General features: G+C 41.3%; 1 long non-coding RNA gene across 1 annotated transcript; it reads right to left on the minus strand.

Moving 5' to 3' along the window:
- Positions 1 to 11,567: 11,567 nt before the first annotated feature.
- LOC103794232 (uncharacterized) lies at positions 11,568 to 18,297 on the minus strand. The gene is made up of 3 exons (XR_621530.5): positions 18,210 to 18,297; positions 17,307 to 17,414; positions 11,568 to 14,652 (listed from the first exon to the last, which is right to left on the minus strand). It is a non-coding gene; the product is annotated as an uncharacterized LOC103794232 (long non-coding RNA).
- Between the last annotated feature and the right edge of the window lie 9,566 nt (positions 18,298 to 27,863).

Below are 27,863 nucleotides of genomic sequence, written 5' to 3' on the forward strand. Positions count from 1 at the left end.
TGAACTGCCATTCACAATTGCTGCAAAAAGAATAAAATACCTAGGAATACAACTAACAAGGAACGTAAGGGATCTCTTCAAGGAGAACTACAAACCACTGCTCAATGAAATAAGAGAGGACACAAACACATGGAGAAACATTCCATGTTCATGGTTAGGAAGAATTAATATCATGAAAATGGCTATACTGCCCAAAGTAATTTACAGACTCAACACTATCCCCGTCAAGCTACCATTGACTTTCTTCATAGAACTGGAAAAAACCACCATGAACTTCATATGGAACTAAAAGAGAGTCCGCATAGCCAAATCAATTCTAAGCAAAAAGAACACAGCAGGGGGTATCACACTACAGGATTTCAAACTATACTATGAGGCTACAGTAATCCAAACAGCATGGTACTGGTATCAAAACAGAGATACAGACCAATGGAACAGAACACAGGCATCAGAGGCAACACAACATATCTACAACCATACAATGTTTGATAAACCTGACAAAAACAAGCAATGGGGAAAGGATTCCCTGTTTAATAAATGGTGTTGGGAAAACTGGCTAGCCATGTGCAGAAAGCAGAAACTGCACCCCTTCCTGACACCTTACACTAAAATTAACTCCAGACGGATTAAAGACTTAAACATAAGACCTGGTACCATAAAAACCCTAGAAGAAAATCTAGGCAAAACCATTCAGGACATAGGAGTAGGCAAGGACTTCATGGCCAAAACACCAAAAGCATTGGCAACAGAAGCCAAAATAGACAAATGGGACCTAATCAAACTCCACAGCTTCTGCATGGCAAAAGAAACAGTCACTAGAGTGAATCGGCAACCAACAGAATGGGAAAAAATTTTTGCAGTCTACCTATCTGACAAAGGGCTGATATCCAGAATTAACAAAGAACACAAACAGATTTACAGGAAAAAAACAAACAAGCCCATTCAAAAATGGGCAAAGGATATGAACAGACACTTTACAAAAGAAGACATACATGAGGCCAACAAACATATGAAAAAATGCTCATCATGATTGGTCATTAGAGAAATGCAAATCAAAACTACATTGAGATACCATCTCACACCAGTTAGAATGGCAATCATTAAAAAATCTGGAGACAACCGATGGTGGAGAGGATGTGGAGAAATAGGAACACTTTTACACTCTTGGTGGGAGTGTAAATTAGTTCAGCCATTGTGGAAGACAGTGTGGCGATTCCTCAAGGACTTAGAAATAGAAATTCCAATTGACCCAGCAATCCCATTACTGGGTATATATCCAAAGGACTATAAATCGCTCTACTATAAGGACACATGCACACGAATGTTCATTGCAGCACTGTTTACAATAGCAAAGACCTGGAACGAACCCAAATGCCCATCGATGATAGACTGGATTGGGAAAATGTGGCACATATATACCATGGAATATTATGCAGCAATCAAAAACGATGAGTTCATGTCCTTTGTAGGGACATGGATGAATCTGGAGAACATTATTCTCAGCAAACTGACACAAGAACAGAAAATGAAATACCGCATATTCTCACTCATAGGTGGGTGATGAAAAATGAGAACACATGGAAACAGGGAAGGGAGTACCAAACACTGGGGTCTATTGGGGGGAAGAGAGGAGGGACAGTGGGGGGTGGAGGATGGGGAGGAATAGCCTGGGGAGAAATGCCAAATGTGGGTGAAGGGGAGGAAGGCAGCAAAACACACTGCCGTATGTGTACCTATGCAAAGGTCTTGCATGTTCTGCACATGTACCCCAAAACCTAAAATGCAATAAAAATTAATAATAATAATTTTTAAAAAATTGTTGGTAAGATAAAAATAAAAATGTCCTGAGAATTTTCAGCATACTGTTTTTATTTGTTTTGTTTTTCCTATTTTCGCCAGGCCTTGCTGGTCAGATAGGTTGTCTTGCCTCTGATACATGTTTAAGGCCATAAAACCAAAATCTAGCCTGAGAGCAGACGGCACAATAAAAGTGAATTGCATAATTGCCTGATGCATATCAGCTGCAAATGTTAAAAAAGAGAGAGGCTGTGAAAATCTTGTGTCATCAAAGCTGACTGAGATTGCACAGAGTTGTTTATGCCATTTTAACAAAAATTAGTTTTAATAGTGGATTGATACAAAAGTAGAACTTGGTCATCTCTGTTAAAATGACAAGTTTTCTTGAAGTATTTGTGTGAGAATATCCAGGTTTTATTTTTTCCTTTAAAGTAATTGGCCTAGGAAGCAAAGAGTTTGTGTTTTATCAAGAAAATGTCTTGAATTTGATGTATTTTGTTAGGTCTTTGATTATGTAAGAAAACTGAGTCTTCTCAATACTAAAACAGCTAATGTTTTAAATCACAACTATGTAAGTTTCTGCATTTGCTTTTGTAATCTTTTACTGTCACTTCGATTAAATATATAACCAAAATAAATTCAATTGTTTTAAACCTTATAACTTTTTAAAATATATTTCTGAGATAAAATTTTAAATTGTGTCTTTTTGACCTCAAATTAACTTTGAGACTTCCAGTTGGGACTCTGGAGAGCTCACAGGATGTGACCCTTAACTGCTAAAAGAAGACACTAAACTAAAATAGTTTATTTGATTTGTAAATTCTATGGGAATCATTGTCAAATAAGAAATTGCAATTAATCCTTGACTTAAAGTTTTATGGATATGATGTTGATACATGATCCAGAAATTATACAAAATCGTTAAAAATTTTATATACTAGTTTGGCAGATCCAAGATGCCAAATAGGAACAACGCTGGAGTGCAGTTCCCAGTGAGAACAATGCAGAGGGTGAGTGATCATCGCATTCTCCAAATGACTTATTAGTGCCCACAGACCAGGAGATTCCTGGGCTGAAAAGTACCATGAGTTTCCAGCATTGCTGTTTCAGCTGGTGCAGTGGGTCTCCACACAAAACCTCACACAAATCTGGGTGGCCATTTCAACTGGTACCTGGAATGCCTGGGAGACAGAGCCTCCCATTCAACTGAAAAAAAGGGGGCTGAAACACAGAGCCAGGTGATCTGGCTCAGCGGGTCCTACTCCCACAAAGACCAGCAATCTGAAACACTCTGGATTGAGAGTTTCACAGCAAGTGCAGCTGGACCTGGGATGGTCTAGCTCTGTAGGGGGAAGGGTGTCTGCCATTATGGAGGCAGTCTACCACTACCAAGGCAGTCTGCCACTACCGAGGCAGTCCACCATTATCAAGGCAGTCAACCATTACTGAGACAGTACACTGTTACCAAGGGAATCCACCATTACAGAGGCAGTCCACCATAACTGAGGCAGACTGCAATTACCAAGGCAATTCTAACTATACCTCTATAAATAAAACTACAAGGAACTTCACACAGCAGCTGGGCAGAGCCCACAGCAGCTCAGCAACACCTCTGCTGGCAGACTGTGACTAGGCTACCTCCTACATGGGCAAGACATCTCTGAAAAAAGGCATCATCACGTCAGGAACTTATAATTAAAGCCCTACCTTCCCAAGACAGAGCACCAGGGAGAAAAGGCGTTATGAGTTCCACTGCAGCCAACTTAATTGTACCTACCCAGCAGCTCTGAATGGAACAACGGAGCTCACAGCTTAGCACTTGAACTCCTATAAGGGGCAGACTGTCTACTCAAGCAGCTCCCTGACTCCCATATATCCACAGAGACACCTCATAAAGGAGAACTCAGGCTGACATCTGGCGGGTATCCTTCTGGGATGAAGATAACAGAAGAAGAAACTGGCAGAAACACTTACTGTTCTGCAGCCCCACAGGTGATCCCCAGTCAAGCAGGGTCTGGAGTGGACCTCCAGCAGTCCTACAGCAGAGGGGCCTATTTGTTAGAAGGAAAACTAAAAACCAGAAAGAAATAACTTCATCATCAACAAAAAGGATGTTCACTCAGAGACCCCATCCGAAAGTCACCAACTACAAAGACCACAGGTAGATAAATCTACAAAGATGGGAAGAAATCAGTGCAAAAAGGATGAAAATACCCAAAACCACAACACTTCTCCTCCTCCAAGGGATCATAACTCCTCACCAGCAAGGGAACAAAGCTGGAGAGAGAATGAGTCTTCTGAATTGACAGAAACAGGCTTCAGAAGGTGGGTAATAACAAACTTCTCTGAGCTAAAAAAAAAACATGTTCTAACCCAATGCAAAGAAACTAAGAACCTTGAAAAAATGTTTAATGAAATGCTAATGAGAATAAACAGCTTAGAGCAGAATAAAAATGATCTGATGGAGCTGAAAAACACAACACAAAAACTTCGTGAAGCATACACGAGTTTCAACAGTTGAATCGACCAAGCAAAAGAAAGGATATCAGAGATTGAAGATCAACTCAATGAAATAAAATTAGAAGGCAAGATTAGAGGAAAAAGAGTGAAAAGAAGTGAACAAAGGCTCCAAGAAATATGAGATTATGTGTAAAGACTTAATCTACCTTTGATAGGTGTACCTGAATGTGACAGAGAGAATGAATCCATCTGGCAAACACCTTTCAGGATATTATCCAGGAGAACTTCCCCAACCTAGCAAGGCAGGCCAATATTCAAGTCCAGGAAATACAGAGAACACCACAAAGATATTCCTCAAGAAGAGCAACCTCAAGGCATATAATCGTCAGATTCACCAGGGTGAAATGAAGGGAAAAATGCTAAGGGCAGCCAGAGAGAAGGGTCTGGTTACCTACAAAGGGAAGCCCATCAGACTCACAGTGGAGCTCTCTGCAGAAACCCTACGAGCCAGAAGAGAGTGGGGACCAATATTCAACATCCTTAAAAGAAAAGAACTTTCAACCTAGAATTTCATATTCAGCCAAACTAAGCTTCATAAGTGAAGGAGAAATAAAATCTTTTATGAAAAAGCAATTGCTGAGAGATTTCGTCACCACCAGGCCTGCCTTACAAGAGCTCCTCAAAGAAGCACTAAACATAGAAAAAAAACAACCAGTACCAGCCACTCCAAAAACATACCAAATGGTAAACAGCATTGACACAAAGAAGAAACTGCATCAACTAAGGGGCAAAACAACCAGCTAGCATCAAAATGATGGTGATCAAATTCACACATAACAATATTAACCTTAAATGTAAATGGCTAAATGCCCCAATCAGAAGACATAGACTGGCAAATTAGATAAAAAGCCAAAACACATCGGTGTGCTGCATCCAGGAAACCCATCTCATATGCAAGGACACACATAGTCTCAAAATAAAGGGATAGAGTAAGATTTACCAAGCAAATGGAGACTAAAGAAAAGCAGGAGTTGCAATCCTAGTCTCTGATAAAATAGACTTTAAACCAACAAAGATCAAAAGAGACAAAGAAGGGCATTACATGCTGGTGAAAGGATCAATGCAACAAGAGGGCCTAACAATTCTAAATATATATGCACCCAATACAGGAGCACCCAGATACATAAAGCAAGTTCTTAATGACCTACAAAGAGACTTAGACTCCCACACAACAATAGACTGAGACTTTAACACCCACTGTCAATATTAGACAGATCAATGAGACAGAAAATTATCAAGAATATCCAGGGCTTGAACTCAGATCTGGACCAAGCAAACCTAATAGACACCTACAGAACTCTCCACCCCAAATCCACAGAATAGACGTTCTTCTCAGCACCGCATCACACCTACTCTAAAACTGACCAAATAATTGGAAGTAAATCACTCCTCAGCAAATGCAAAAGAACAGAAATCATAACAAATAGTCTCTCAGACTATAGTGCAATCAAATTAGAACTCAGGATTAAGAAACGAACTCAGAATGACACAACTTCATGGAAACTGAACAACTAGCTCTTGAATGTTGTCTGAATAAACAATGAAATGAAGGCAGAAATAAAGATGTTCTTTGAAACCAATGAGAACAAAGACACCATGTACCACAATCTCTGGGACACATTTAAACCAGTGTCAAGAGGGAAATGTATAGCAATAAATACCAACGTGAGAAGAAAGGAAAGATCTAAAATTGACACCCTGTCATCAAAATTGAAAGAGCTAGAGGAGCAAGATCAAAAAAACTCAAAACCTAGCAGAAGACAAGAAATAACTAAGATCAAAGTAGAATTGAAGGAGACAGAGACAAAAAAAAAAAAAAAAAAAAAAAAAAAAAAAAAAGCCCTTCAAAAAATCAGTAAATTCAGGAGCTGGTTTTTTGAAAAGATCAAGAAAATAAACAGTCGACTGGCCAGATTAATAAAAAAGAAAAGAGAGAATAATCAAATAGATGCAATAAAAAACAATAAAGGGGATATCACCACTGATTCCACAGAAATTCAAACTACATCAGAGATTACTACGAACAACTCTATGCACATAAACCAGTAAACCTGAGAGAAATGGATAAATTCCTGGACACTTGCACCCTCCCAAGCCTAAACCAGGAAGAAGTTGAAACCTTGAGTAGACCAAAAACAAGGGCTGAAGTAGAGGCAACAATTAATAGCCTACCAACCAAAAGAAGCCCAAGTCCAGATGGGTTCACAGCTGAATTCTACCAGAAATTCAAAGAGGAGCTGGTACCACTCCTTCTGAAACTATTCCAAACAATCCAAAAAGAGGGAATCCTTCCCAGATCATTTTATGAGACCAATATCATCCTGATACCAAAACCTGGCAGAGACTCAACAAGAAAATAAAATGTCAGGCCAATATCCGTGATGAACATTGATGCAAAAATCTTCGATAAAATACTGGCAAATCAATTGCAACAGCACATCTAAAAGCTTATCCACCATGATCAAATAGGCATCATCCCAGGGATGCAAGGCTGGTTCAATATACTAAAGTCTATAAATGTAATTCACCACATAAACAGAACCAAAGACAAAAACCCCATGATTAACTCAATAGATGCAGAGAAGGGCTTTGACAAAATTCAACAGCCTTTTATGCTAAAAACTCTCAATAAACTAGGTATTGATGGAATGTACCTCAAAATAGTAACAGCTGTTTATGACAAACCCACAGCCAGTATCATACTGAATGAGCAAAAAATGGAAGCATTCACCTTGAAATTTGACACTAGACAAGGATGCCCTCTCTCACCCCTCCTATTCAATATAATATTTGAAGTTCTAGCCATAGTAATCAGGCAAGAAAAGGAAATAAAAGGCATTTAATTAGGAAAGGACGAACTCAAATTGTCTCTATTTGCAAATGACATGATTGTATATTTAGAAGACCCATCATCTCAGCCCAAAATATCCTGAAAGTGATAAGCAACTTCAGCAAAGTCTCAGGATACAAAATCAATGTGCAGAAATCACAAGCATTCCTATACACCTGTAACAGACTTAGAGCCAAATCAAGAATGAACTGCCATTCACAATTGCTACAAAGAGAATAAAATACCTAAGAATACAACTAACAAAGGATGTAAAGGACCTCCTCAAGGAGAACTACAAAACACTGCTCAACGAAATAAGAGAGAACACAAACAGACAGAAAAACATTACATGCTCATGGTTAGGAAGAATCAACATTGTGAAAATGGCCATACTGCCCAAAGTCATTTATAGATTCAATGCTATCCCCATCAAGCTACCTGTGACTCTCTTCACAGAACTGGAAAAAAACACTGTAAAGTTCATAAGGAACCAAAAGAGAGCCTGCAAAGCCAATTCAATCCTAAGCAAAAAGAACAAAGATTGAGGCATCATGCTACCTAACTTCAAACTATATTAAGAGGCTACAGTAACCAAAACAGCATGGCACTGGTACCAAAACAGAGATATAGAACAATGGAACAGAACAGAGGCCCTGGAAGTAATGACACACATCTACAATCATCTGATCTTTGACAAACCTGACAAATACAAGCAATGGGGAAAGGAGTCCCTATTTAATAAATGGTGATGGGAAAACTGGCTAGCCATGTGCAGAAAGCTGAAACTGCACACCTTCCTGACACCTTACACTAAACTTAACTCCAGATGGATTAAAGACTTAAATGTAAGACCTAACGCCATAAAAACCCTAGAAGAAAACCGAGGCAAAACCATTTAGGGCATAGGCATAGGCAAGGACTTCATGACTAAAACACCAAAAGCATTGGCAACAAAAGCCAAAATAGACAAATGGGACCTAATTAAACTACAGACTTCTTCACAGCAAAAGATACAATCATTAGAGTGAACCAGCAACAAACAGAATGGGAAAAAATGTTTGCAATCTACCCATCTGACAAAGGACTAATATCCAGAATCTACAAAGAACTAAAACAGATTTTCCAGAAACAACCAAACAAACAAACGAACAAACCCATTCAAAAGTGGGCAAAGGACATGAACAGACACCTTTCAAAAGAAGACATTTATGAGGCCAAACAAACATGAAAAAACGCTCATGATCACTGGTCATTAGAGAAATGCAAATCAAAACCACACTGAGATACAAACTCACACCAGTTAGAATGGCGATCATTAAAAAAATCTGAAAACAGCTGCTGGAGAGGATGTGGAGAAACAGGAATGCTTTTACACTGTTGGTGGGAGTGCAAATTAGTTCAACCATTGTGGAAGACAGTGTGGTGATTCCTCAAAGATCTAGAAATAGAAACTCCATTTGACCCAGCAATCCCATTACTGAGTATATATCCAAAGGATTATAAATTGTTATACTATAAAGACCCATGCACACGTATGTTCATTTTAGCACTGTTTACAATATAGCAAAGACCTGGAACCAACCCAAATGCCCATCAATGATAGACTGGACAAGGAAAATGTGGCACATGCACACCATGTAAAACTATGCAACCATAAAAAAATGATGAGTTTGTGTCCTTTGTAGGGACCTGGATGAATCTGGAAACCATCATTCTCAGCAAACTGACACAAGAACAGAAAATCAACCACCACATGTTCTCACTCATAGGCGGGTGTTGAACAATGAGAACACATGCATACAATGAGAACACATGGAGCATCACACACTGGGGTCTGTTGGGGGAGAATAGGGAAGGGATAACAAGGGTTAGGATGGTTGGGGAGGGATAATTTGGGGAGAAATGCCAGATACAGGTGATGGGGAGATGAAGGCAGCAAATCACATTGCCGTGTAGGTACCTATGCAACAATCCTGCATGTTCTGCACATGTACCCCAGAACCTGTATATATATAAGAATACTTGATGTTAAAAAAATTATATACTGGAAATCTGGTATGTTATTATTCAAAACGTTGATTATTATATGAAAGTGTTGTTTGCCACAGAAATCATCAAATTTCCTGATCAGTTGCATCGTTATTATATGAACTCTCATCAGACATTTAACTATGATAGTTTTAAGTTTTTGTTATTCATAGAGATATTATTTTACTTTGCTTTTTCTCCAGAACTGTTTGCAGTTAGCAGTAGTTCAAAATTGCTTTTTCATTTAGGAGAGTCATTAAAAAAGGCTTTTGCAAGTACTCTGGATTACAGATTTCTAACAAGTTTAAGATAATACTTTTGGACGAGAAAAAGATTTCTCAGAATCTAATTGAACTGATGACTTTGTGAAACTGCTATCCTAAGATCAAGAACAAGAAGAATTAATCACATGAGACTGAGTAAACTCACAAAGGCAATTTTTTTCAATGATTTGTTTTGTTTTAAATATTGCCAGCTTTTCAAAATGTTTTGTTTTCTAGATTTAAGGGAACTTTTTGAAGCTATCTGTAGCTTACAGCAACTTGGTAAAGTTTACTTTTGTGAACAAAAATGAAACACATTTTTCCCTACTGATCCCTTCAAAATTTGAAAACTATTCATAAATATTTTTATTTTTATAGTAATATACTTGTGCAAATAACTACAAATTCAATAAGAATCAGTTCTCCTTATAACAGGATATATTTGGAAACACTTGTTATATTACCAAGGCTTTGACTAGAATGTCATATTTTCAGATATTATGGCAGATTTCAAAAACTAAGATTGGCTTTCTAGAGCCAATAAGGCCCCTTGCAGAAAACCTCGTCTGAGAGTTCTCAGACTTACAGGTAAGTAAAACATGTTAATTTTTGGAAGGACTAGTAATCCTGGGGAATTTGAGGACCTTATGAAGACAGGAATTCACCCAAATCTGTGTTATGGTTCCAGCCTGATAGCAGGTTCTTGATTTTGCTTCTTGAGCTTAAAGTCTTTTTTCTGTTTTTACAAGAAAATACTTAGATTAAACTTCAATTCCTTAATAAAAATTCCAGCGAAGCAAACTGAAAAAGAACCTATATGTTCAGATACTAATCTTGCTGCACTTATGTAAATAACCAGGCCAAGTTTAATGAGACCAAACTTATTGTGCAAACAGATTAGCCTTACTTTGATTAGCTTTGATAGAAATTGGGTGGCTGTAGAGAGAAAAAAAATATGTTCTAGAAGAAAACTATAGTGGCCCCAATATTTGCTCTTTGAGGTTTTATTATCTATCTTCATTCTGGACCGGATTCTGAATTCTTATAATTTCTTTCACTATCTGACTATGATTCTCTGAACTAATATCTTCAATTTTCTTTCAACCTTCTGCCCTGGAATCACTAAAATTAAACTGCTTTTTTTCCTGAAGTTTTGCAAGTTGAAGTTAGACAACTAGATGTAAACTTCAGAGAAACCACCACCAGAGCTAATGTGTGGACAATCTTCCTCGTATCCAAACTGCACCCCGGGAAATCCTTCAGATTGCCACTGCCCGTCCTCACTTCAACTGAAGATGCTTAAAACCCAGCATCTGGAAACCTTCTTGACTGCCTGCCCTCTGGACTCAGTAACTGAATTTATAAATTGTTCCAGCTATTAGTCTTTTTTTTCTTTTGTCTATTTTCTTAGAAACTAAACTCCCTTCATTAAAGTCTCATGCAGGAGATCTCCTCTGCTGCCAAGTCCCTACCGATAATTCAGCCGATCCTTAATGAACAAAGGGCAACTGAACAAGAAAGTGGACTTACATTGTTCAGAGAATAAAAAGAATGTATCTTCTTCCTTTGAAGGAGAATGGGGGTTGACTCTTTGCTTGGCCAAAATTTACTCAGGCTCCTGAACCTTCAGCCTATACTGTGCACTTCCTTATAAAATCCAGTTTCATATATATAATCCGGTTATATATATATATAAAATCCAGTTTTACACACACACACACACACATATATATATCCTTGCTGAGTCAGTTTAGCCAAGATCCCTACCCTTGATACCTGATCAGTTTCCTCATCCTCCACCCTCCCCCAGGTGACATCAATCACCTGGCTTGTCTTCAGCAAGAATCCTGTTAGGTGGGTTTAGCCAGAATCCCCCTACCCCTGTTGTTTCCTCCTAGTCATTTTCCATCCACTGACTCCTACCCTGCTCTTCAGCTATAAATTCCCTTTTGCCTGGGCTGTGTTCAGAGTTGAGTCCAATTTCTCTCTCGCTAAAGACTCCACTGCAGTAGTCTTTATACCTTTCATGATCATTTTGAACAAAGTCATTTTTTATTGTGTTTTAACAAGTATCATTGAATAATTTTGTTCTAACAGTACCTTGATTTACACTGAAATCTGGCATATACAAAAGAATAATATACTTACAGGGGAGGTTGACCTGAGACTAAAATAACCTCCCCACCCCCAACCAGGTCTAAGAACGCCGTAGGTTTCTCCAGAACCCTCGTGGGAGTATTAGATAAGTGTCATTTGTCATGCTTGTGTTGCTGTTATTATTCTAAACAGCTCTAGAATCTCAAATTAGAGGCTTTTATACCAGGTCACAGTATCACAGTAAAGATCTTGTAGATTACCATAAGCTGTGAAGTGGTCCAGAGATTCTTGTGCCCAGTTACTAGTTCACAAGCTTTGCTTTATTCACCAGCACAGACAGCCCTGTTGTCTAAGCAGCAGGTTATAAAAGGCACCACTTTATTCTCTCAAATGCTGTACATTTTTCCTATCTCCCCAATTTTATTACTTTTGGTCCCAATTCTCTAAGACGGGTCTTAACATTTCCATTAGAGAGAGTGGGAAAATGAAAACATTGATGTAAAGTCCACAGCTAGGAAGGGTCTGAACTGCGCTTTATATCCAGGTCTGCTTGATCCTAAAGCCAGTGCTCTTTGATGCTGTTCTAAACTCTGCCCTGGGAAGTTCAGAAGTCAGAAGAGGGCCCCTGAAGCAAACACCAGGCAGGAAGGTAGACCTTTGCTCCTTTCTGGGCCTCTGTACTTCCTCCGGGTTCACTGCCAGCTCCACCACCTTTTCCCAGGACAATTCATTTCCTTGGGGTCTTTTTTTTTCCATCTCCACCTGCATTTACTCTTCCCAAGTCTCTCCCTCCCCAGCCACAACAGCACCTTTGAGCTGCCCAGTGCTTGCTCCACCGAACCCAATTTGCTGTACTCAACTGGGACAAAACATCGTTATATGTATGTAAATGCCACCAAGTAAGATGTGGGGTGATGTTTTCCAGAAATGCATCAGTCACAGTCCATTTAGTGCCAAGGAAATTGAGTTTGAAGGCACTGTAATTATCATTATTGCCTTTGGATGGTTCTGTGCTGCTACATGCAAAATCTGTAATTTCCTTGACAATATGGCAGAACATGGTATGGAGCCCTCACTCTTCAAATACTATAACAGGAAAGAAAAAAAAAAGACAAATAGCCAAGCAGGCAGACAAGACTCTTCCTTTACTGCAGCTCTCTCTACCCTTTCTAGATAATGCTCTGCCCTCTGAACAATGTTATGCAGATGGATGGGTGGGGGCTACAGATGGCCACAGAGGAAATAGGCAAATAAACTCTGGTGGCCACCCACCCAAGAGCAATCATGAGGGGTCTGCAGTTTTCATGTGGGTCTTTCGGCACTTCATATAAAATTTGGTCATGTGGGAGTTCAGTTTTTTTCTCCTATAACATGAAAGAAGTCAAACATTACAGAAATCAAAAGCAATGCTATTATGGGTTGGATTATGTCCCCCAAGAAAAGACAAAAATGGTCCGGATGCGGTCGCTCATGCCTGTAATCCCAGCACTTTGGGAGGCCAAGGCGGGTGGATCATGAGGTCAAGAGATCGAGACCATCCTGGTCAACATGGTGAAACCCCATCTCTACTAAAAAAAACAAAAAATTAGCTGGCCATGGTGGTGCTCGCCTGTAGTACCAGCTACTCAGGAGGCTGAGGCAGGAGAATTGCTTGAACTCAGGAGGTGGAGGTTGCGGTGAGCCGAGATCGCGCCATTGCACTCCAGCCTGGGTAACAAGAGCGGAACTCCATCTCCAAAAAAAAAAAGAAAAGACAAAAATGCAGCACCTTGGGAATGTGACTTTATTTGGAAACAGGATTTTTGCAGATAGAGTCAAGTCAAAATGAGGGCTCTTATCCAATATGACTGGTGTCTTGATAAAAGGGAACTTTGAACACAGAGACAGACAGGCACAGAGGGAAGGTGCTGTGAAGAGACACAGGAGAAGACAGCCATGGGAAGACAAAGCAGGTATCAAGGGGATGTTCCGACAAGCTGAGGAAGGCAAAGCTCGCCGGCCACCACCAGCAGCTGGGGCCAGACAGGTTCCACCCGCTGCCAATATCTTGGTGTTGGACTTCTGGCCTCTGGAGCTCAGACAGAATAAATTTCTGTTGCTTAAGACACCCTAACAGTGGTGTTTTTGTTATGGCAGCCAAGGAAGCTTGTGTGAAAATATCACCAAAAAGAGGATGGGTATGAAGAAAAAATGTTAATAAATATATAGGATGCATTTTGGTGATTTGAAAAGGTAGCCATATTTGTCCAGAAAAGCCTTTTCCTGGGCAATTGGTATCACTTAAATGAAAAAAAGAGTGAGTCAGAAAGCTGGAAAACTGTGGGTCCTGGGATGCATGGCACTCTAGTCCCACAGACCAGCCTGCGGCAGCCAAAAGCAGGTCTGTGATCAGAGCCTGGACAGAATCAGCAAAACCTCCCCCAGCAGTAGTGACCACCAGTCTCCAGAAATGCAAATCATCCTTCCTTCTAAGAGGCTTTTTCCATCAGTGGCTAAATAAATTGACATGAAGGATAATTTGGCTTACTTATTTTTAGAAGACTGTCTTCTTTAACCCATCTTCTGAGCCTTCATCTAAATAATCACTCCAAGCTTCCCCCAATGGCACATTTTCCATTGTTTAGCAACACCTGTAATGACTCCCCGTGCCACAGAGAGATGACAACGACCCAGTGGCTGTCTCTACTATGCATCCAACTCACTATAGCTCACTGTCTTTACCGCCCTGGGGGACGAGGTCCCTGGAGACACCCCTCCTGTAGAGTCTCTTTCTGTCTTTGGGAGACAGAGGTGTGTCTTATGCATCACCCAGCTTTGTTTGTAGTTTGGGAAGTCACACAAGAACCTCTGCCCACTGAGATTTAATCAGCAATTTCTTGTTGCTTCTTGTAACTTCACTGAATTGTAACAGAAGCATTAATGTAAGTACAGCTTCCATCTCAACGGTTTTACCAAGGCTTTGCTTGCTCATTTCCTCGTCTCCTAGAGACTTGCTGCATTCCTTGCTGACAAGGGAGCTTTCATGGAAGCTTTGGACTGGAGTATGCATACAGTGCTGTCCTCCAGGTGTCTTTGGAGTCTTCCACAGCACATTCTGCATCCAAAAACACCAGATTCCTGCAAAAAAAAAACCTCAGTCCAGGGACAGAGCAGAATATTCAAGTCCAAGTAATCAGGATTTCAAGCGTGGTTTGTGTTTTATGGATTCCTTCTTCTGCTCTTCACTCATTAAAATATTTTGTGGCTCCCCAAGGATGAAGAAATACAGAACAGAAATAAAAATATCGAGTCCAGTGACCTGCCTTCAAACTGTTGGGAATTCAGTGCTGCTGCTGGAGACCAAAACATGCCACCCCAAGAACAAATTTGACTAAACAGTTACCCTTTTGCAAGAGAAATGTACATCTGTCTGTAAAATCAATCTCCTTTTGGAAGGGTGTATCCTGCTCTGCACCAGGGAATCACTAGATTGACCCCAATATTACCAGAGAGCCTTAATCAATGAAGAAGCATCCACTTAAATCTGGATTACAAGACTTAGTTTTATTTGAGGTACGTTTCCTGCTCATTTTTATTTTTATTTTATTTTTAGAGATGGAGTTTCGCTCTTATTCCCCAGGCTGGAGTACAATGGCACGATCTTGGCTCAGTGCAATCTCTGCCTCCTGGGTTCAAGTGATTCTCCTGCCTCAGCTTCCTGCGTAGCTGAGATTACAGGTGCCCACCGCCATGTCCAGCTAATTTTTGGGGGATATTTAGTAGCGATGAGGTTTTACCATGATGGCCAGGCTGGTCTCAAACTCCTGACCTCAGGTGATCTGCCTGCCTCAGTCTCCCAATGTGCTGGGAATATAGGAGTGAGCCACCATGCCCGACATCATTTTTATTTTTATTTTTAACAGATGTGGGGGTCTCACTACATTGCCCAGCCTGGCCTCAAATTCCTGGGCTCAACTCATCCTCCTGCCTCAGGCTCCAGTGTCACTTAGATTATAGACATGAGCCACCACACCCAGCTCCGTAATCTCCATTTAATATGTGAGGAAACCGAGGCACAAGCCAGGCAAGACACCTGTTTCGGTTGGACACACACAGCCTGCTGGTGGCTGAGCTCAACACCCTCGTTTGAACCAGGCTGGGTCCTGCATTCACATTTGTCACCCTACATGATGATCTGAAGTACTAAGTCTCTCCAAGAAAGTCCTGAGTTGGGGGTATTGTGTCTTTTTTTTTTTTTTTTTGAGACGGAGTTTCACTCTTGTTACCCAGGCTGGAGTGCAATGGCGCGATCTCGGCTCACCGCAACCTCCACCTCCTGGGTTCAGGCAATTCTCCTGCCTCAGCCTCCTGAGCAGCTGGGATTACAGGCACGTGCCACCATGCTCAGCTAAATTTTTGTATTTATAGTAGAGACGGGGTTTCACCATGTTGACTAGGATGGTCTCAATCTCTTGACCTCATGATCCACCCCCACCTTGACCTCCCAAAGTGCTGGGATTACAGGCGTGAGCCACCGCGCCCGGCCTGGTACTGTGTCTTTTAACATTTGTAGAGCAGCCTCAACATGCTTCACCTGGGACAAGCTAAACTATCCATGGAGAATTCGTTAACATTGTTTCCTTTGTAATGATGATCATTACAGTAACCTTTGAATCACCCAAAAGGGTATTGGATTTCCATTCACAATAATGTTACAATGTATCCCATAAGATGAATGGAGTTACCTCTAAGATTTTTACTGGTGGACTCAAGGGCTGCAAGATACTTACAGGATCCCTCAGAGGGCAACCTATATATCCAACAAAAGGGGATTGATCAAGTGAATACTGGGCTATTTAAGAAGTGGAAGGTTATGTAGCTATTCGGAAGGGCAAGAATGCTTCCTAAATGAACTATGAGAAAAACAACAAGATATGTCATAAAATGGAAGCAGAAGTAAGGAGCAAAATGTGTAGCATATGCTATTTGTATGCTTTTAAAAATGGAAAAGGGGGCGGGGCACAGTGACTCACGCCTGTAATCCCAGCACTTTGGGAAGCTGAAGAGGGCAGAGTGCCTGAGGTCAAGAGTTTGAGACTACCCTGGTCAACATGGAGAAACCCCATCTCTACTAAAAAATACAAAAACTAGCCATGCATGGTGGTGCAAGCCTGTAATCCCAGCTACCTGAGGGGCTGAGGCAGGTGAATCACTTGAACTCAGGAGGTGGAGGTTGCTGTGAGCCAAGATCATGCCACTGCACTCAAGCCTGGGTAACAGAGGGAGACCGTCTCAAAAGGAAAAAGGAGAGAGAGAGTAAACAGTGGCTGCCTCTGGGGGAGAGAAACTGGGTGTCAGGACATGAGGCGAGAGGCTTCACATCTTGGTACTTTTATTAGATTTATGACTATTTAAAGATAAATTGAAGTTATCTTAAAAAATAAAATTGCTTAATAAAAAGGAGAGCCGACAAAAGAAAAAGTAAGCTGGGACTGCAGGTGCGCACAAGGGCACCAGGCTTTGCCCGTTTCTCTTTAGCAGGTCTTTTCTCACATCCTTCTTTCTTTGTTTCAGAGAAGAATGGTATTTAAGCCCGGAGTTTAAACTACCCTTTTGAGATCTACTCTAGAGATTTACTCAACTCTCTGGGTTATTTCTCATGTGTACAGAACATACACTTGTACATACAATTAAATTTCTGTCCATTTTTCTCTTTATAATCTATTTTTTTCTTCCCAGGGGTCTCAGCTAAGCACTCATGAAGACTGGAGGAGAAAATTATTTTTCCTCACCTGCACCATTCGTATGGTTAACAGAAAGCGTTCTTAGAAGATTCCTGCTTAAATAGATGGATTTCTTGATAGAAATTCAGAGAGACATAGAGGTCTTCAAAAAGTATGCTGAATGGGAAGAAAATAAAGTCATCATTATCTAGGAAAACCCAGATGACCTAGAGCTTCTCTGGTGAGACAGGCTCACAGAACAGAGAAGGGATGTCTGTCCTTCCTCTGGGCTCAGCTGGGGAGCATTGCACTCCCCCTCACACATGCCTGTGACTCCTCCACATTCCATATTGCATCACATTGAAAGCCCAGTCTGCTTACCAGCATGCCCTGCTACTAAAGAGATAGTGAATGTCAAATTCTAAAATTCAACTTTTATTCTTACATGATCAATCCTGTTGACAACAAGTAAAGCAGGAAAAACAAATTAGACTTAAAAAAAAAAAAATCAATTCTGAGACCGAGTTTCGATTTCAGAGACACAGTTATCATCTTTCAGAGGTGAGTTTGGCTGTTTCTGAGGTGGAGGCTTCTTGCCATGTTTCCTTCCCTTTGGGCTTCTCGCCTTGCCCACTCCTGCCCTGCTTCCCATCCATCCTACCGAATGCTGTGGTCACCAGCTTCCTAACGCCAATATCAGATCCTCTTTGAACACCTTTGGGCTCATTGTCTTGAGTCCCCAGCATGGCACTAAGGCCCTTCATAACTAGCTACTTGTCTAGCTCTTCTGCCTCACCATAGTTAATTAATTCCTCACTAAACCCTGCCCAAAATTATTGGACTAATGTTCCCTGCCTGTGCAGTAAATGACTTAACCTTGCCCAAAGAAAGGTCTGGCTTTTGTCCCCAGCTTCTGGGACACAGTGTGTAGGCCCTTGACATTTCTGGTCTGTTAAGGATGTATCTCTTTACCTGGGGCTTTGGCCACTGGACAGCTTAGCAATGTGCTTTGTGATGGGGGCTTTGGGGCATGCTGCATATGCTCCAGTTCTGGAGGGCTGAGGGCTAAAGGTCAGCTGTGTGGGCAGCTGTTCATGAGGTCACAATGAGGGAGGACTCCAGACACCAAGGCTCAGAGGAGCTTCCCTGTGGACAGTAGTCCATGTGCACTGTCACATGTCATGGCTGGAGAACTCAGCACTGTCCAAGACTCTACAGGGAGAAGGTGTCTTCTCCCTGTAGAAGGTGTATTCGTCTGTTCTCACACTGCTAATAAAGACATACCTGAGACTGGGTAATTTCTAAAGGAAAGAGGTTTAATGGACTCACCGTTCCACATGGTTAGAAAGGCCTCACAGTCATGGCAGGAGACAAAGGAGGAAAGGCACGCCTTGCATGATGGCAGGCAAGAGAGAGCCTGTGTAAGGGAGCTCCCCTTTATAAAACCATCAGATCTTGTGAGACTTACTCACTGTCATGAGAATAGCACAGGAAAAACACACCTCATGATTCAATTACCTCCTACCATGTGCCTCCTGAGACTCGTGGGGATTATTGCAATTCAAGATGAGATTTGGGTGGGGACAGAGACTCAAACCATATCACCTAAAAACTGCATTTGGAACCTACCAGACTCTGCCCAGGTGCCTCTTCCCTTGGTTAATTTTACTATGCATCAATTCTTGGTAATAAACTATAACAGCACCTTTCACCGAGTTCTGAAATTGTAGAAACTGAGAATGGTTTTGGAAACCTCCTGAATTTGCAATTGGTGCCAGAAGTGAGAGTGTTGCTGTGGACTGTGTTTCCTCTGAACCCCACACCACCTTACCACACACGAGAGTGGCACCAGGGCTCCATTCCTGGTATTGTTCTCTGTGTCTTTCTCTTCTTTTCTCTCTCCCACCCCTTGCTCGCCTCTTACAATTTCAAGGCAATAGCTCAGCTGGTAGAGTAGAAAGAGCACTGTTCTGGCCAGGGAGTAGATAAATGAGGGGCAGTGTCAGGTCTGAGTCTTAAATGCTTCATAACCTTGCTTTTCTCTTAGATAATTAAAAAAAAAATTGGCCCTGAGCAGTTGATTCTCAGTTGAGTGTCCTGTGTGTCAGTATTCTGGGTGAGGGGCAGAGACCAGCCCAGCTCCTAAAGGACAAGTGGGGACGTGCCCAGTTGACCTTCCTGATTCCACTCGGTTCTTTGAAACTGTGGCTGAATTGACGGATGAAGTGAGGAAGTCCTTCCTCATGAACGCAGAGAATTTAATACTTTGTGTTCGTTCTTGCTCTGTTGTCCTGCTGGAGTGCAGTGTCAAGATCAGAGCTTGTTGCAGCATCAAACTCCTAGACTCAAGCAATCCTCCTGCCTCAGTCTCCCAAGTGGCTGGGACTACAGGCATGCACCACTGTGCCCAGATAACTTTTTGATTTATTGTAGAAATGGGGGTCCCACTACGTTACCCAGGCTGGTCTTGAACACCTGGCCCTAAGTAATCCTTCCACCTCATCCTCTCAAAGTGCTGGGATTACAGGAGTGAGCCATTAGTCTAGGCATGACCACCCCCAAAGTTAATATTTTATTATCTTCTTTTCACATTCCCATTAACTCAAGATTAATTTAGATTTTAAAAAACTCTGCCTCATAATAGGAAATCACTTAATATCCTATTTCCTGCAAGTCAGTTCTGTTTTGTATTTTAAAAGCGTTTCCTGAAGTCTTACAAAAATACAAAAATGACATGACATTTGTCCTTGTTTTCTTGCTCCCTTTTGGCCAGGTCAAACCACCCATTGCTTATCTAATGGGAGATACAGCCTTCACAAATGCTACCTGAAGACCGCTCAGAATGGAGCCAACTCAATGCCCAGGCCAGATAAGCTGAGTTTATGCAGACGCCCAATCCATGCATCAACAGTTCCTTCTTCAACACACCATCCTTCCTCCCAAGAGGAGAAGCCTAGAATCCATATGTTGGCTCCATCAAAATGCAGATACCACCATATGCCACCAAAGATGGCACTGCAGTTGCCCTTGGCCGAGTTCCTGGTGCTTGCTGGTGGTGCATTTTCCAAGCACAGACATTTTCAAATCAACCGCTGAGAAGTTTGATGAGAGGCTATGATGCCAACAGAATATCCAAGTTCCAATCAGGTGTTTGGGGCCAAAACTCAGTCCCTTGCAGCTCCTGTGGCTGAGACCACAAACTGGCTCCATAGGCAGTGCAAGCGCGCTGAGAGCATTTGAACACTCCTCCCTTTCAGAACCTGTGGCAGCCTTTCCATGCCTTGGCATGCAAATGAGTCAATGTTATATTTGGTAATGAGTGCCAGTCCTTTTTTGACAGGTTAATTAATATTCATTATTCAACAGAGAAGAAAATGCTGAGTTGTTTATCACTGGTTCATTAGTTTTAGCCAAATAAAGGATAAACATAATTACTCTCATAAACTACTGTGACAGAGCCTAAAAATTATAGGGCTGAAAATGGATGCCTTCAGGAAAGCCCGAAAAGAAACGAGACCCTTGAGTCTCAGCAGATGAGTGAGAATAATGGTCTGGTGTCTATTGGCATGTGCCAACTCCCTCTCTCACTGGACCTGGGCAAGATCATTTTCCAAAAATGACTCCTCTCTTGCATTTTCTGTTGCCTTTGTCTTCACTGATGATTTCCGTTGTCAGGTGTTGGGGGCTTGTTATTACGGTGTGGTGCATGTGTAGGAGTTAAGCCTTCTGTAGGGGCAAGTTCTCTGACTAAGCAAAAGCTGACATCAGACATCGTGGAGCTTGGCATGGGTGGGTCTCCCTCTGAATTGTAGCTTCCTGACTGGTTTTTATGCTAAAGATTTAGCAGGCTTCTCCTCCTGCCTTCTCCCTCCCAACCTGTCCTATTGTGATTTCAGCTTCAGCCACTCAAGACTTCAGATTCTGCTTCTTATGGACTTGAACTCAATCCTCCCTGTATTCACTGTTTGTGTCCCTCCCAAAGCCATGTGTTTAAACTCTAACCCCCATGTGACTATGTTTGGAGATGCAGCCTATGAAAGGTCATTAAGGTTAAGTGAGTTCATGAGTGTGGAATTAATTCAGTGGAATCAGTGCCCTTAGAAGAAGAGACACTGGAGCTTGGGCACTCTCTGCAGGTACAAAAAGAAGCAGTCACACGAGCATGGAGCAAGCAGGTGGCTGTCTATAGGCCAGGAACAGAGCCCTCACCTCTTTGCTGACACCTGGATCTGAGACTTCCAGCCTCTAAAACTGAGACAATACATTTCTGTTGTTAACTCATTTCCCATTTGCCCCAAGAATACTGCACTGGCAGCAAGCTGCAATTTTTTTTTTTCTAAATGGGAAATGGCATAAGCCACCCAACCCATGGTATTTTGTTGTGGGCAGCCCAAGCAGACTAAGAGATTAACAGACTAGCAGGTTTTCTGAAAACTACGACACACACACACACACCCCTTGTTATTTTCATGTCACTGTTCTGTCATCGTGTTTTTAGGAAGTTTTGATGAGGATGATGGTGATCATGATGGGAATAAAAAGGAAACAGACGTGTTTAGGTCAAGTGTCAGGCACTTATTTTCCCCCCAAAGTGCATGCACTGCATGTTCATTACCTCATGTGGAGAGCCTGGATCCAAGCAGCCATGTTTAGGTAAGAAAGTCAGATTCTGAAAGAATTTCAATGAGCAAAGCTGTCTTTATTTTAATAAAGGGAAAATAAAACTCAAAATCTGTAAACCTCTAGTGATCTTCCCCCTAGTGAATGCGGATGTGGTCAAGTAAGACAAACCTGTGTTTTCACTCCCTAAGGACAGAACACACTTGCATGGCAGTATTTACTATTTATGTTTAGAACAATTGTTTTAAAGAAATAATGTATTTTTCTGCAGATGGAGTTTTCAGAGAGCAGGTACTGAGACTGAGTTTGAGATACTAGATCCCAAAGGAAGGGATAAGAGAGAGCAGAATTGAGCAGAGGAAGGCAGCTTGGCAGAGCACTGACCAGGAACCCTGGAGCAAGTCTCCCAGCAGCAGGTGGCCTCTGCCCCCCTGCCTTGCTCAGCCCTTGGGTGTGGCTGCCCTGGGAAGAGGAGACCTGGAGCAGGGCAGTTCTGCTGCTGGGCATGCCCCTGAAGGAGCTTCAGCCAGGGCCTGTCTGCCAACACATTTTCTACTGCTTGACAGCAAAGCCTTCTCGGAATGGAGCCCAGGCGATGCATCTGTGTGTCCACCCCAAGCCTGGAGCTCCTTTGGGACCCTTGCCTGAGCCTTTGTTTCCAAATATGACCACTACACTAGACCAGGTTTTGATCCTTCTCATCAATGTTTTTATACTTATACTATAAACTCCTGTATCTATACAAATTGCCAAGTCTAGTATGTTTTAGCCATAGAAAAATGCTGTCATCCATTGGCCTAGGCAAAGAATTTATGACTCAGTCCTTAAAAACAAATGAAACAGAAACAAAAATGACAAGTGGGACCTAATGAAGCTAACGAGTTTCTGCACAACAAGAGAAACTGTCAACAGAGTAAATAGACAACCTACAGAAAGGGAGAAAATATTTGCAAACTATGCATCCAACAAAGAACAAATATCCAGAATCCACGAAGCACTTAAACAAATCCATAAGAAGAAAACATATAACCCCATTCAAAAGTGGACAAAGGATATGAACAGACACTTCTTAAAAGAAGATATACAAGTGGCCAAAAAACATGAAAAAATGCTCAACATCACTAATCATCAGAGAGATGCAAATCAAAACTGTGAGATACCGTCTCACACCTGTCAGAGTGGCTACTACTAAAAAGTCACAAAATAGCAGGTGTTGTCAAGGTTGCAGAGAAAAGGCAACGCTAACATACTGTTGGTGGGAATACCTAATTAGTTCAGCCACACTGTGGAAAGCAGTTTGGAGATTTCTCAAGCAACAAATAATAGAGTTACCATTCATCCAACAATCCCATTTCTGGATATATACCCAAAGGAAAACAAATCATTCTACCAAATTGACACCTGCAATTTTAAGTTTATTGCAGCACAATTCACAACAGCAAAGACATGGAATCAACCCAGGTGCCCATCAACAGTAGATTACATACGGAAAATGTGGTACATATATACCATGGAATACCACACAGCCATAAAAAAGAACAAAGTCATGTCATTTTCAGCAACATGATGCATCTGGAGGCTATGATCCTGAGTGAATTAACACAGAAACAGAAAACCAAATACTATGTGTTCTCACTTATAAGTAGAACTAAACAATGGGACACACGTGGACATAAGTATGGAAACTATAGACACTGGGAACTTCAAAAGGGGAGGAGGGAAAGGGCTGAAAAACTACTATTGGGTGCTATGTTCGCTATATGGTTGACGGGTTTTCAAGAGAAGCTTAATCATCAGCATTATGCAATATATCCTTGTAACAAACCTGCATATATACTCCCTGAATCTAAAATTAAAAACAAGATGCTGTCATCATCATAAGACATATATATATATATGATATATACATTATATATATATATATATATATATATATATATATATATATATATATATATATATAGTTGACACTTGAACAATAGGGGTCCCCTTATAAGTTAATATTTTTGTGCCTCTGCCGCCTCTGAGGCAGTGAGACCAACCCCTCTTCTTTCTCCTCCTCCTCAGCCTACTCAACATGAAAACAATGAGAATGAAAACCTTTATAATGGTCCACTTCCAGTTAATGAATAGTAGATATGTTTTCACTTTCTTTTGATTTTCTTATTCACGTGTTTTCTCTAGCTGACTTTATTGTAAGAATACAGTATAGAATACATGTAGCATACATGTGCCACATGTGCTATGTATGCTGCATGTGTTATACACATGTATGCTATATGTGTTGACTAACAATGTTATCAGTAAGGCTTCCAGTAAACAGTAGGCTATTAGCAAAGTTTTGACCATGCCTAGCCAAAAATCTGTGTATATCAGAAGTTATACATGGATTTTTGGCCAGGCATTGTGGCTCATGCCTACAATCCCAACACTTTGGGAGGCCAAGACTAGAGGATTGCTTGAGCCCAGAAGTTCAAGACCAGCCTGAGTAACATAGGGAGACTCCTTCTCTACCAAAAAAAAAGAAAAGAAAAGAAAAGGAAAGAAATAGCCTGGCATGGTGGTGCACATCTGTGGTCCCAGCTACTTGGAAGGCTGGAGGTGGAAGATCACTTCAGTCCTAGAGACGGAGGCTACAGTGAGCCCTGATCATGCCACTGCATTCCATCCTGGATGACAGATAGAGACCCTGTCTCAGTTTAACAACAGAAAAAGTTATACATGGATTTTCAACTGCACAGAGGATTGACGACCCTAACCTTCACATGTTTAAGAGTCAATTGTCTGCACCACATGTAAGGCCAGTTGCCTGGCAGGGAGGCCGGACACACCCACCTCTACACTCAGCACCTGACTCTGCACCTGGCACCAGGCTCTGCACTCTGCACCTAGCTCTGCCACATGGCTCCCCTGGAAGGCTCTGGCTGATGCAACCCTGGACTGGTCTCGCACCGGAAAACCCACCCAACAACCCAACGACCAATAGCGGCCCACCCTGTCCCAATCCCGCTCCCCTGGAGCCAATCAGAGCGCCCAGCTGTTGCTCGTTCCTCACAGCTATAAAATCCCGCCCCACCCCAGGAAGTCAGCACGACTTCTCTGGCCCCCTTTCCTCGGACCATAGAACCTCACCCAGGAGCCGATTAAATTTCTTTATTTGAATAACTGGTCTCAGTTGCCTCATTCGAACCTCAGTTGCCTCATTCAAACCTTACACCACACATGTATACTACACATATTATATATCATATTTATTTATACATATTTTATTTTGAAGTTATATTTTTAAATTCAACATTTTGTTTAAAACATTTACCTATTCTGATACCTGACAGTCTTACTCATGAATTATTCTAACATATTCTAAATGATGTGAACAATCTCACTGTGTTTGCATACTATGATTTATTTCCTCGTCCTTTCATGGTGTGTGAGCTGTTTCCTGGCTTACTCTTGTAAGCAAAGCTTCAGTGAACATCTGCCCTCCTGCGTTTGTGGTTTGAGGATTTCTCTGGGGCACCAGGACAAATGTCTCCCTTTGCTTCTCTGCATTCCCCTTGAACTTGGTGTGGTATCTGCCTACAACTCCCACTCCATTATAAACACCAATCCGTAACGTCTGGAATGATGATGCATTAGTTCATTCCACCCCAGACTCAAGCTGCCGCTTCCTGGGAACCGATACTTAAAGATCTCAAGGCAGGCAGATGGTTGCTATGAGCAGTGCTAAAGCCAGTATTGCTGTTTAAACGGACTGTGTTCGTAAACCTGTCTTTGTAGATGAAAAGTTTTTGCTGTAGAGATTCTTCTTTCAAAATGAAGAGACATAGTATAATATGTATGCAGATGTGGTAAACAAAGAAAAAAGGAACAAAAACCTCTAATCTTCTGGTTTTTAATGCAATCAACATAACAATTGTTAAACTTAAAAAAATGAGGAAGTAAGCAAAAGAAAAACAAAACGAAGCCCAGTGAGCAACTGAGACAGATGTTTAGGCACTAAAACTGTATCAAAATCAGAGGACGGCACCTTCCCGTCCTCATCAAAACGCATTGAACTCTCCTCACTTTGTCTCTCTCTGTGGATGGTACGATGCAGACACATTGTGTGAGTACTTAGCTTTTAGAAATGCAATGATAGACACCCAACAAACAGGGAGACATGAGAAATGAAAATTAACCACCAAACACCCACCAGTGATAGATTCTGTGGGCTAGTCATTCCAGGTAATCCATGTTCATGGCTCCAGTATGGGCCTCTGATGAGAAGTGGTCATCTGCCCTCCTACACGGGGTGGGGTGGGGGGTTGCGGGGGTGCACCTGCTGTGTTACTAAACCTCTTTGTAGTCTTCACTTTTATCTGAATAATAACAGCACTTGTTGCATTGGGCAATTGTGAAGACTAAATGAGTAAGAACAGAACCCTCGGTATAGTGTCTCGCACATAAAACATGCTGAATAAATAAACGCTGCAGATGAAGAAGACACAGTGGCCCCTGAATGCAACCCAGTTTTAAAACTATAGTACTGGTGCTAATAATCATGACCTTGGTTCATTGAATTAAAAAAATAACACTCAGTATTTTCTCAGCACATGAATAGTGAGTAAAATACAAGTGGATGACAGCAAAAGTGTAGATGCAAATGCATATATGCATTACAATATGAACAACAGTGTGGAAACACTCATGACCTTAGCTTATTAAGAAAAAATAATGTTCATAATATTCAGTGTTTTCTTGAAAAGAAAAATGGTTAATATAATATTCTGAGTCATTTTTATCCCCAAATGCCATTTGAAAATTTTACTCCAAATGCTAGATAAATTACATTGACTTTTTCCAAAACTGCATTCTATAGTCCCTTAACAAAATTTCCATGGAAAAGGTATGTTCGTGATAATGTATGTTTGGTCAAGGCTGGCTTAAAGTAAGCTAAACAGGAATTTTCTCTTTCTGTAATGATGAACTTGGAAACTGGAACCAATGTTTCTTGCTAAAAATAGAAGATCTGGGAAAATATTAACAGTAGTGTTTGAACTAACAATACAGTGAGGAATTATGGAGAATAAAATTTAGGAGAGGAAGCAAACCCACAGAAGTAAGCTGGGCATTTAGAATTCCTTTTTCACAACAGGTGTCTATGCATTTGGAAGAGGCATTTGAGGCATTAAGAAGCTGAACAGCATTGTTAAGTCACAAGGGAGTGAAGGAGCAAACATCACAGTTGATGCTTCTGAAAAAAACAGTTTCTCTACATTCATACAACACTTCTCATATCACGTGTGGAGGTTTTTCCCACACCAGCAGCTCCTCTGATACCAGCTAGGTGTCTGACAATTTAAGTCATTTCTGACACTGTCTACTTAGAGTTAGCATCACATCCCATGAGTTAAGTGCTCAGTCCCATAAAACTACCTCCCGACTCCAGATGTCAATTGCAAGTCCAGACCTCTCCTACTACTAAGCAATCAGCTACAAGATGTATGAGTCCCATGACTCCTTCTTAAGGTTTAATAATTTGCTAGAATGGCTCATCGAACTCAGGGACACAGTGTATTTACATTTACTGGCGTATGATAAAGGATATAACTCAGGAACACTCAGATGGAGGAGATGCAGAGGGTAAGGTGTGGTACTGGGGGGGGGGTGCGTGTGAGAAGCTTTCATGCCCTCTCTGAGCATAATACCCTTAAGCACCAACCCAGAAGCTTACCAAATCTCCTTGTTCAAGAGTTTTTATAGAGCTTAATTTCCAGTACCCTCTTCCTTCCCAGAAGGTGATGGGTGGGGTTGAAAGTTCTAACCCTCTAATTACATGGTTTTTCTACTGACCAGCTCCATGCTGAGGCTGTCTAGGGGCCATATCATAAGTCACCTCATTAATGTAAATTTGGGTAATCCAAAGGAGCTCACCATGGGTAACAAGGCATTTCTATCACTCAGGAAATTCCAAGGATTTTAAGAACTCTGTACTAGGAACCAGGGACAATATATATATATATA

This window comes from Callithrix jacchus, chromosome 7 (genome assembly GCF_049354715.1).
Source record: "Callithrix jacchus isolate 240 chromosome 7, calJac240_pri, whole genome shotgun sequence".
NCBI classification, from domain to species: Eukaryota; Metazoa; Chordata; class Mammalia; order Primates; family Cebidae; genus Callithrix; species Callithrix jacchus.